Source organism: Mya arenaria, chromosome 10 (genome assembly GCF_026914265.1).
Source record: "Mya arenaria isolate MELC-2E11 chromosome 10, ASM2691426v1".
NCBI lineage: Eukaryota > Metazoa > Mollusca > Bivalvia > Myida > Myidae > Mya > Mya arenaria.
In genome coordinates this window covers 61,082,627-61,096,352 of record NC_069131.1, presented here as the reverse complement: position 1 = coordinate 61,096,352, position 13,726 = coordinate 61,082,627, and positions in this window count along the sequence as shown.

The following is a 13,726-nucleotide window of genomic DNA, read 5'->3' as shown; positions in this document are numbered from 1 at the left end:
TTATAATGACTGGCAAAAAATAAGTAAACGAACACTTACAACATTGTAACTCGCACGTGCTCTTTCTTGGTTTGACAGTTTCGGCATTTCAAAAATCTTTCCTAATAACTGATGCAAATGTCAATGCCCATGAATTTAACCGTTTATTTTTAGACTACTTAGAAAGTACATGTATTACATACCAGTAAGTTTCACGTGCACCGCGCCTCTAAAAACGAGTTCTTGGAAAAATAAAATCGATGCCCACATGAGCAATTAAACAGTTATTTATCGTTTTTTTTTGGGGGGGCGGGGAATAAATATAAAATCACATTAAAATATGATAATAACAGTGATTATAAAAACGAAATTTAATTTATTAAAAATTTGCAAGAATACAGTTAAGAATGTGAAGTACTGAATAGTTGGCTAAATTTGCGACTTTGAAAAAAGGGGTTTCATTGGATAATTAATAAAATCTGTTATCTTTTAGAATTCTTTTATTGTAAATTTTATATCAAACAATGTCCTCTGTATTAATCTATATTTCCTGAAAATATTATTCAGTTCCTTTCGGTAGTTTTAAAGTTATTGCGAAAATGCTACTGGTAGCGTTAGAAAAGTTGTTAAGTGTAGACAACAGTCCCTTCAACAACAATAACTTAGACAACAGTCCCTGCAAAAACATTAACTTAGACAACAGTCCCTGCAACAACAATAACCTAGACAACAGTCCCTTCAACAACAATAACTTAGACAACAGTCCCTGCAACAACAATAACTTAGATATTAATCATTTCAACAACCGACTACATACCCTTAAATAACAAGAGATGTTTGTCAAACATTATGCACCCCCCCCCCTGAGCGCCATGTTGTCAGGATTATTTGGACAATTGAATAAAATATGCATTGACCAATATGACAGCTGACTTTTCATTGACGTTTGATGCCTATGGTGCAGTTTTAAGATTAGGACCATTTAAAGTGCAAGGAAAGTAGGTATAGCTTTTTATCATGTTCAAATGATGACTGGTATTTGCAGATAAAATTGTATCCTCTTAGCAGAAGGAAATAAGTAAATAAGACAAAATTTATAAATATGATTTATGACCATGACCTTTGTCTCTTTGACCCCTATATCAATAGGGGTCATCTACTGGTTAGGCCAAACCTCCATCTCAGGTTTGAGGGCCATGGGTACAGGCATTGTCAAGTTATCCCTCGAACAACCTTTTATCATCGAAGGTCACTGTGACCTTGACCTTTGACCGATGACCCTAAAATCAAATGGGGTCATCTACTGGTCACTACCAGCCTCCATACCAAGTTTGATGCCCATAGGTCTAGGCATTGTTGAGTTATCACTCGGACAAGCTTTGGTGTACTGACGGACCACCGACCGACATGTGCAAAGCAATATACCCTTGTTCGAATGGCGGGCTTAATAATAACTAAGACAACAGTTCCGACAACATCAATAACTTAGACCACAGTCCCTGCAATAACAATAACTTAGACAGCAGCCCATGCAGTAAAAATAACTTAGACAACAGTCCCTGAAATAACAATTACTTAGACAGCATTCTCTGCAACAACAATAGCTTAGACAATAATGCAAAAACCATAACTATGACATCAAACAGTTCGTGCAATAACAATAACTGATGCACTAGTTTCTACAACAACTATACCTTTGTCAACAATTCCTGCAATTGAAATAACTCTACAACAGTTCCTGCAGCGACATTAAACTACATCAAAATCCCTGCAACGACATTAACGTAAGACTTCAGTCCTCACAACGATACAAATGTACAACCGTCCATGCAGCGATAATAAATAATAACAATCCGTTCAACAATAATAATTCAGACATCAGTCCCTGCAACAACATGTTCATAGACAACAGGCCCTGTATCAACAATGTAATTAGGTATTTGTTTATGCGAAATGCAATAATTAAATACATTTTAATTTTTAGATCTTCTAATTTAATATATTTTATTCTTGTATATTAGGTACACAGCATTATTTGAGTCATAGCGCATAAAACAAACACTTATAATCAAATCGATTGCAAACACTCATAAATCTTAAAACGCTTTTGAAAAGTAGTTGTATCATGTTACAAAGCTCCATTCATTGCATTGCTTAATCGTGTAAGGTGAGTATGACTAACAATGGCTGCGATATTTTCTTCCTGTTTCAGAGATTTAAATGTAATAAGTCGCGATTGCGGGTTGTCATGATTTAGACTGAGGTTAGTTCATCTTCATATAGATTTATCATTCGTTTAATAACATTACATTTTAACGAAGGCACATTCTAAAAGAAAAACTACCGATTGAATGATACGTTAACAGTTTTGTTTTTCCGTGCATAAAATACTTTAAACCAGAAACGGTGTACAATTGTAACATATATGCGCATTGATGCTTTAACTGGAATATTGATAAATAGTGGATACTAGTAAGGTAAGAACTGTTACCTATTTCCACCTTCACCTTTTTTACAACAACCAGCAATAATTTGGCGCATTGAACGGTTTTTATTGCATTGTGTTAAGGATTGATTCGTGGGCATTCGTGCGATCTTAAATGCCCCGCTCGAAATGGCTATTACCTCGAAGCGCACTATTATCGCCTTTATGCCCCTGAAATGAATGTAAATCCTTATATGTACAATTTGTCAACCCTTTTTGTAATACGTTTTTTTTCAAATATCATTAAAACACGTTATGTTGTTTACATGCGAAGGGAAACTACGAGTCACTGTTATAATAAATAAACAGGGAAGTACCACCCCCTCTTGAACCGCTTCATAGCAATTCTATCTTATCATCACGCAGATAATAGTTCTGCTATTTTTCCTCGTATTGTTTTCTTTATTTTGTCTTTAAAAACAAATAAGAGGAAATCTGCTTCACATCTATCATAAAATGAATCTTATGAGCTCATAAACGTTTTACATTCATAATCTTTTACTAAAACTCTCCAAGTCACTGTGTGCTCACACAAGGGGTATGAGATATATACAAACGAGTTTATCCCATTCAGGTAAGTAAATCAAACGTAATTTTAATCGTTTGCTAACAAGTAGGCATTCATTGATGCAGAACAAATTGTAAAAACATATGCCAGCACCTTTGTCTTAGAACAAAATTAAGCATTAGGCACCTAAAAATATTATTATATGAATTTTTACAACTTAAAAGTTAGTTAATTATTTATTTATTTTTAGATTTTAATGTAAACTGATTCTGAATAGCATTAGTTTTTATGATTATATTAATTTATAGAAGAAGTGAACAGTTACAATTCTGTTTTTAAATTACTCATGTAAGTATGTTTGTCTCACATTATTATCATACATTTCACAAAATAATACACAGTGATATTTATCTTGTGTAACGTTGACATCCACCATACATCTCGCTTTAAACAAAATACTAGAGACAAAACCTAACGCATCGATCAGTTTTATCATTTCGATCTCTACATCATTGCTAGAACAATGAAAATTAGATTATGACTTTTTCAGTATAAGGATAGTAATCTAGCCGGGTTAAAAACTTCTAAAAACATCTATAGTAAAACACTTTTTATAAAGATTTTAAAACTCATTAAATTTCTGAATGGCACAAACTTTTACTACGTTAACATTTCATATTAAGATCGTCATTTTTCAAACTTTACCGATCATCCATACATAACTGCATCCATATTGGAACAATAGGCTTTCAATCCTTTGGCCGATGTCGTTTAAACAGCGTCTTCTTAGTCCATTAGCCTTAATGTTAGGGTTCCTGTGGCATACTTCTACGTTATGTCAACTGATTTACACAACGATTCATATATATATAGTCGAACCCTGTTGGATGCATTTTATTTTTTATTATGACTGCAAATGTACAGGCTTTTACCTTCCACTACGAATTTATAACACATGCTTGTGTGGTACATTGCGCTTTAGGATAATGTGCAATCCTATACAAAATCTTAGTTTTAGGCTACTTAGTTTGTCCCTATACTGTTGTGTAATGGGGCAGTCTTTGCACTTCGAGCCTTGCCTTCTCCGTGTATTTCAATACTCTGGCGTGTTTCTGTTCTTCTATACAGTGTATATCCCTTTGTTTCGATACTCAGATTTACCCTGTACTTTGTAACGGTGCCGGTAATTGTACTTCGACATTTGGCCTGTCCCTGTACTTCGAATATGGGCTGACCCTGTACTTCCTTATTGGGTCTGTCTCAGTTATTGAGCTTATTTATTTCTTTGCCTGAAACTGCAATTCGACGTTGGGCCTGTCCATGCTCTACGATCCTTGGCTTTTCGATGTACTTCGATTTTGAGACTGTCCCTGTTTAAACTACCAGGCTTCTCCCTGGTCTTTGATAATGAGATTTTCCATGTACATCGATTCATGGGCTGTCCTTGTACTTCGACCCTGGGCTTGTCGCTTTCATTGATACTGAATGTGTCCCTGTACTTAAATGCTTGACCTATCCCTGCACTTCAAAGATGTGACCGTCCCTGTACGTTGATACTTGGCTTTTCGCTATACTTAATTACTGAGCCTTTTCCGGTCAGTCCATACAGAAATTGGAATTCCCTTGTACATCGATACTGTACGTGTCCCTCTACTTCGACACAATACACCCCCTGTATTTAGAAACTCGGCTTATGTATGTACTTAAAAGCAATGCTGGTTACAGTATTTCTGTTGTTTGACTGTTACTCAATTTCGATACTCCATTTACAATTTTCAGCCCTTAAACCGAGATAACTTAACCAAGAACTTTTATCTAAAATGAAAATTACATCATCATGAGGTGGTTAGGGGTACGATGTGGATTTTTTATTATGTCCATTTGTCTAAAAACCAGCACAATATTGCTTTATGAACAATATATTCGGAAAACTTTATGGACTTTGCAATTTAATTTTTATATTTGCCGATAGCATTTTAGGGGGATGATTACCAGTCGGTATCTTTAGTACCGGTTTGAATAAGATCTGAGTGGTCCCTAACAAAAAGCATCTGGTATTGCTTAATCAGCCGTATGTGTGGAGCCTTTACTGATGCTCCACACATACGGCTGATTAAGCAACACCAGACGCTTTTTTGCTAAGGCCTCTCAGATTTTACTAAAACCGATACTGTTACAATGAAGATAACGACTGGTATTCATGATATTAAAATTGACGTATGTAAAACCGTATAAATGAAACTATAAGCAGCTCCAAGTTTTTATTTGTATTATGATATTTTATTCCAAACATAGACTACGATATCCAAACATCGGTTAGTGACTCTGATGGGGTCGCATCACGTGCTGTGTGAGTTATGCGCGCTTTTTGCAACGTCTTAGGTCTGCAGGGGCCACACTATCATCACAATATAATTTATGATTTAAATATAACTAATAGCAAGAAAAATACTATAACATACCTAGCATCAGGAACGGTCAATTAAACAAAACAACTTGATTTTGAATGCCTTTCAAGCAATGCTCAACATTTACTCAACGAAAAAACACAAACAGCACAAGGACACAAACATTAAAATAGCGTTATACATCACTTTGGGTATTTTAACAGTTTAAGAAAACGTATTTTATATTTACTCCCTTTATGAATCTATCTCTTTATAAAGACATTTAAAACATTATATGTGAAAAAGAATCATCTTGTTAGTAAATTTAGTAGTTAAAAAGCTAATACATTGAAGCATGTATGGTATTGAAGTATTCAAATTACCACAATTGCAGCAGACTGTACGCTACGTACAATTAATACTTCCGCCTAGCTTTTGTCAACAAGTTTAAGTTTAAACGTTTTCATCCTGTTTCCGATACTAAAGAAATTTGATGCATGTAATTAAAGCTCAACGCTTCTTCTTAAGCAATAAATAGGTTTTATCAGTTGAGTATTGTTACAAGGAAAAATAATACTTCCTTTTCATCCTTTAAATTTTATTTAATGACACGTACGTACTTTGGGCTGTGATAAATCTCACATAAATCTATGCGTTAAACTTCCTTTTTCATGTTCTTTATACAGATGAATGTAATACAATATACACTGCCCTGGTTATTCTACTTTGGACAAGTTAGTATGTGCCAAGTAATGTACAATGTAATCAGATGGAAGTTAACTGATTTTTTATATCATATTTTGCCGGTGCTTTTAACAGTTGTATTACAGTATATGTCTTGGTAAACCTTTCTCAATGACGACAATTATTGAGGAAAATGGTGTGAACGTTCCTCCTGCATGTGTATCTGGTAAAGTTGGACTGGAACGATGTGATATGTAAATAGCAATAAAATAACGATGGGATACTGGTTCTCACAATCCGTGTCAGGGAAGAAGCTACACTTATGACCACGATTATGGAACACTGTGTTACGCGATCAAATCGTCATATTAACATAAAAAATGTTTTAAGTGAGTATTTAATCAGTTGCTATCGCCAGACTATACACTAAAATAATAATACTATATACATTTGGCGTAAAACTTTCAGTAACGGCAAACCTTAAATCTTATGTGATTGAAAGTGAATAATTAATAACAAATTAAGATTTACAATGGGAACTTTGTTTAAATCGATCCATTCTCTTACTCAGAAACGAACCAAATGGTATATGTATATGAGTTGTATTGGCACATCATGAACTAGCAAATGAAACCATAATTATGTATTATAGTGATAAACAGTTCAGCAACATGTACATGAATATTATCACAGGTAAAACACGAATGGCAATATGATTATGAATACAGAAAAATATCAAAATAAGTCTTATAAGTAACATTGGTTTCTTTAAAACAGCGTGATACAAATACATGAACATATTTTCCAAATCCATGATCATAGATTTTAAACTTGAAAAAAAAAGAAAATTAAATTAGCAGACAGAAGCACTAAAAATAATAATCGAATATACATATTTCAGATAAATAATCATATAACGAATTTCGATAAAACAAATACAAAACATTTAAATTCAGTGAAATGATAACCATAAAAATAAAGTAAAATAATTACAGTATATTTAAAATTTAGTAAACTATTTACAGCGCACACAAATCAAACATTCTTAAACAATATCACCATATGTGCTAATCTTTTTAATCAGCTATTCAATAGTATTATATTTAAATAACTAATTATGTCTTTTGCTGGAATAGTTGTAATTAACAAGTGCCATTTTCCATATACATGCATCTGTCATGCTTTTCAATTTAATGCAAAATCTTGATAACATCACCGGCGCTTTATTTCAATAATATATTCACTGTAATATTAAGTTTTGCCACCGTTCATCTTGCAGCGCTGTGGTTTGTCTTGGCATTTGCGGTAGAACAAGTTAACATCATGGCTGTAAAAAGTAAACATTGAGGTAGTGAATAAACCACTCTATGGTAGATTTAACAAACACAAACATAAAACCCGCTTCAGATTTCAATGAAATCGAACAGAAAAGAAATAGTCGAGAAACTTTTCGAAATCCAAAACCTTATGCCAACGATAATGGGATATCTGACAAAATACAGTATTCATCTAAATATGGAAACGTAGTTTGTAGTCTGAAAAATATAAGAACAAAATAAAAGCGGAATACTTATCAGAGTCGAAAAAAGCGTTTATGACTGTTTTTCTGTAATGTTTAGCGATAATCAAAGCAGTAATTGCCGTATCGAACAATTTTATCCCCTACCCTGGTCATTTCCAGTAAGGGACGCAACTCTTCTGCGCTAACATATTTATTTGTTAAAAGGGTGTAAAAAAATATATGAAACATCGCGCGATTTCCGCTTTCGTGAGCAATAGAAATAGAGATAAATGTTAAGAAAAACTTACGAGCTATTATGTGGCCGATCATACATTATTTTAGATAATTAAAATTATAAACGCAACAATCATTTTGTCCCACGCAATGTCTTGCTGAGTTGTACCGTTTAAAAAAGACCAACAGTGTTCTTAAGGAAGCCACGATTTGTATATATTAAGCAAGTTACGTTACAAACCTACGCTATTTTTATACTTATTGGGACCTGAACGAGTAAAGCGGGAGTCCTGGCTTAAGGTAGAAAGCGGAAGAAATCCCGATTGAAAACGGGTCGCGCGCGGTATGCTGCGATCTGAAAATGTTAATGGGCCACTGTTGTTACTATACTCTTTCAATTAAATCACAGGACCTAGACGGATGGTGACGGTTACATATTAGGCAAGAATAATGTTATTTGCTTGTTGTGGCGTTGCCTTTGATTATAATGAAACACTTTGGTAGAACTGTGTATCGCTACACAATTCACAACATCGAATAACTGGCCCATGGACGAAAAATACAGCTCATTATCATTTTTGCAAACAACGTGTCAATTGCAAAGTGCATTCTATATTGCTGGTCATATTCACGTCAGCCACGTCAAGCATATTTTTAGCCGTCGCCCGTATTTTCAACAACTATTGTGTTCTGTCGAAGTGGACTGTTAGAAATAAAGAGCTATAAATTAAGAAAGGCGTTTGTCCATTGTTCAATGTATGATATAATAAAGACGTATTTGGTTTGGCTCTAAGCGTATTCTCGCAATTGATAGCAATGACGTTTGACATCATATTTACCGTTTAAGGATTTTCAACGTCTTAAATCGACAAAGCTACCAGAAATTATCTGAGATTCAATGGAAGCCAGCATTGAGTCTCCCAAATGGGGACGTTTGCTGGGCGGAAATTATCAATAGCGGTTATACCTTGTTCACAATGTGCCTGATTCACAAAGGTCGTGGTTAAGGGGGGGGGGTCTTGTATGGCCGATCTGGTCGTCGGAATTGTCGTAGGTAGAGTGTCGCTATATATTGTGGCTCTAAAAATCGCGGCGCTTGTCGGTGCTCCTGACGGTTGAGCAACGTTGCTGGCAGACGGGGCGTTTTCATCTTCACCTGGGCGCACGTGAACTATGTGTTTTGCTTTCCACAGACCATATATGATGTTGCAAAGATCCGACTTAGATATGGCAATGAATTTAAAACAATAGTTAACGAGGAAACGACATCATGATCAACAATAAGCGAGTAAATTTAATTAAACCACTGATTTCCGCTTTTATTTCTTATATGTTGTAGTTATTTTATAGCCAAATCAACTACTAGTGAGTATTCACCCATATTTAATATAAAAAATGTATGTCCCTTAAGACGAAAAGGGGCATGCTGTAGTCAAGAATTGTAGCAAAAAAGCGAATGATGAAAAATACGTCTTCTCAGCTTAGATTATTTGTCTTACATAACTTTATTTTTTTTGCATAATTATACAGCTCTATAAAAACAAAGTAAGTTTTAGTTTTGTTTTATACCGATGACCACGTGTGGTCTATCAAGCGAGAATCAAATTGATTTATATACAATTGAAAAGTCTATAAACAACATATGCGAGTTGAACGTACGTTGAGATTCGGTTAACAGCAAATAATATTTGTCTCGGTTAATCGACATGAGTAACCGAAATTATTTTACATTTTAATATTAAAAGGGAAATGAATTTGTAACAGAAGACCGTTGCGAGATAAATTGATAAATTTATAGTATTTATAAAAATAAAGTTAAAGCCGGAAGTTTATACGTTATTCGTGTATAAAAATAGTCCCTGCAAAAACAATAACTCAGACCAAAGTCACGGCAATACAATACGTAAGACCACAGTCCCTGCAAAAACAATAACTCAGTCAGCATTCTCTGTAACAACAATAACTTACACAAACAGTCCTTGCAACAACCATAACTTAGACAATAGTTTTTGCAATAACAATAACTTAGACAACAGACCCTGCAACAACAATAACTTAGACAACAGTCCATGCAACAACAATAACTTAGACAACAGTCCATGCAACAACAATAACTTAGACAACAGTCCATGCAACAACAATAACTTAGACAACAGCCCCTGCAACAACAATAACTTAGACAACAGTCCATGCAACAACAATAACTTAGACAACAGTCCATGCAACAACAATAACTTAGACAGCAGTCCATGCAACAACAATAACTTAGACAACAGTCCATGCAACAACAATAACTTAGACAGCAGTCCATGCAACAACAATAACTTAGACAACAGTCCATGCAACAACAATAACTTAGACAACAGTCCATGCAACAACAATAACTTAGACAGCAGTCCATGCAACAACAATAACTTAGACAGCAGCCCCTGCAATAACAAAAACTTAGACAACAGTCCATGCAACAACAATAACTTAGACAACAGTCCATGCAACAACAATAACTTAGACAACAGCCCCTGCAACAACAATAACTTAGACAACAGTCCATGCAACAACAATAACTTAGACAACAGTCCATGCAACAACAATAACTTAGACAGCAGTCCATGCAACAACAATAACTTAGACAACAGTCCTTGCAACAACAATAACTTAGACAAGAGCCCATGCAACAACAATAACTTAGACAACAGTCCATGCAATAACAATAACTTAGACAACAGTCCATGCAACAACAATAACTTAGACAGCAGTCCATGCAACAACAATAACTTAGACAACAGTCCTTGCAACAACAATAAGTTAGACAACTGTCCATGCAACAACAATAACTCAGTCAGCATTCTCTGTAACAACAATAACTTACACAAACAGTCCTTGCAACAACCATAACTTAGACAATAGTTTTTGCAATAACAATAACTTAGACAACAGACCCTGCAAGAAAAATGACTTAGACAACAGTCCATGCAACAACAATAACTTAGACAACAGTCCATGCAACAACAATAACTTAGACAACAGTCCATGCAACAACAATAACTTAGACAACAGTCCATGCAACAACAATAACTTAGACAACAGTCCTTGCAACAACAATAACTTAGACAACAGCCCCTGCAACAACAATAACTTAGACAACAGTCCATGCAACAACAATAACTTAGACAACAGTCCATGCAACAACAATAACTTAGACAACAGCCCCTGCAACAACAAAAACTTAGACAACAGTCCATGCAACAACAATAACTTAGAGAACAGTCCTTGCAACAACAATAACTGAGACAACAGCCCCTGCAACAACAATAACTTAGACAACAGTCCATGCAACAACAATAACTTAGACAACAGTCCATGCAACAACAATAACTTAGACAACAGTCCATGCAACAACAATAACTTAGACAGCAGTCCATGCAACAACAATAACTTAGACAACAGTCCTTGCAACAACAATAACTTAGACAACAGTCCATGCAACAACAATAACTTAGACAGCAGTCCATGCAACAACAATAACTTAGACAGCAGCCCCTGCAACAACAATAACTTAGACAACAGTCCATGCAACAACAATAACTTAGACAACATTCCTTGCAACAACAATAACTGAGACAACAGCCCCTGCAACAACAATAACTTAGACAACAGTCCATGCAACAACAATAACTTAGACAACAGTCCATGCAACAACAATAACTTAGACAGCAGTCCATGCAACAACAATAACTTAGACAACAGTCCTTGCAACAACAATAACTTAGACAACAGCCCATGCAACAACAATAACTTAGACAACAGTCCACGCAACAACAATAACTGAGACAACAGTCCATGCAACAACAATAACTTAGACAGCAGTCCATGCAACAACAATAACTTAGACAACAGTCCTTGCAACAACAATAAGTTAGACAACTGTCCATGCAACAACAATAACTTAGACAGCAGTCCATGCAACAACAATAACTTAGACAGCAGCCACTGCAACAACAATAACTTAGACAATAGTCCATGCAACAACAATAACTTAGACAATAGACCCTGCAACAACAATAACTTAGACAACAGTCCATGCAACAACAATAACTTAGACAGCAGCCCCTGCAACAACAATAACTTAGACAACAGTCCATGCAACAACAATAACTTAGACAGCAGCCCCTGCAACAACAATAACTTAGACAACAGTCCATGCAACAACAATAACTTAGACAACAGTCCATGCAACAACAATAACTTAGACAACAGTCCATGCAACAACAATAACTTAGACAACAGTCCATGCAACAACAATAACTTAGACAGCAGCCCCTGCAACAACAATAACTTAGACAACAGCCCCTGTAACAACAATACCATTGACACCAGTCCGCGCAATAGAACAAAGGCAATAACTTAAGCCCATGCAAGAACAATAACTTAGACGTAAGCCCATTCAAGAACAATAACTTAGACGTAAGCCCATGCAAGAACAATAACTTAGACGTAAGCCCATGCAAGAGCAATAACTTAGACAAAATCTGCTACAAAAGCAATAAATTAGACCACAGCCTCTGCGACAATAATGACTAAGACAACAGTCTCTGTAAAAGCAATAACTTAGACAACAGTCCCTGCAATAGCAAGAACTTAGACAACAGTCTACAACATCAATAACTTAGACAACAGTCTCTGAAAAGCAATAACTAAGAAAACAGTCCCTGCAATAACAATAACTTAGACAACAGTCCCTGCAACAATAACTAAGAAAACAGTCTCTGCAATAACAATAACTTTGACAACAGTCCCTGCAACAATAACGTAGATAAAAGTGGCTGCAATAACATTAACTTAGACAATAGCCCCTGCAACAGCAAAACCTAAGACAACAGTCTCTGCAAAAGCAATAACTAAGACAACAGTCCTTGCAATAACAATAACTTAGAAAACAGTCCCTGCAACAGTAACTTAGACAACAGTCTCTGCAATAACAATAACTTACACAACAGTCCCTGCAACAATCACTTAGACAACAAGCCCTGCAATAAAAATAACTCAGACAACAACCCATGCAACAACAGATACTCAGACAACAGTCCCTGCAAAAGCAATAACTAAGACGTAAGCTCCTGCAAGAAAAATAACTAAGACAATATTTGCTGCAAACGCAATATCTTAGACACCAGACCCTGCAACAAAAACAACTAAGACAACAGTCCCTGCAATAGCAATAACTTAGACAACAGTTTCTGCAATAACAATGACTTAGACAAAAGTCCCTGCAAAACCAATAACTTAGACAACAGCCCCTGCAACAACAATAACTTAGACAACAGTCCCTGCAATAAACATAGCTTAGACAACAGTCCCTGCAATACACATAGCTTAGACAACAATCCTTGCAACAACAATAATTTAGACAACATCACCTGCATTAACAATAACTTATACATCAGTCCCTTCAATAACAATAACTCAGAAAACAACCCATGCAACAACATATACTTAGACAACATTCCCTGCAACAACAACCATTTAGACAACAGTGTCTGCAACAATAATAACTTAGACAACAGTCCCTGCAATAACAATAACTAAGACAACAGTTCATGCAATAACAATACTTTATTTACAAGTTCATGCACCGACAATAGTGTATACAACAGTTCCAGCAACGACATTAATTTAGATCGAAATCCTTGCAATGACATAAACTTAGACAGCAGTCCCTTTTCCTATAAAACCTTATGCAAAAATCCCTGCAACAATACTATTTAGACAATAGTCCCTGCATCAAAAAATTAAGTGTATATTTTTTGTAAAACCAAATGATTAAATACATTTAAATTATGGTTTTTAATTGAAAAAGTATTATATGCTTGAAAAGTAGGTATACATCATTATTAATTTCATAGCGCAAAACAAACAAACACTTATAATCGAATCGATTGCGAACACTC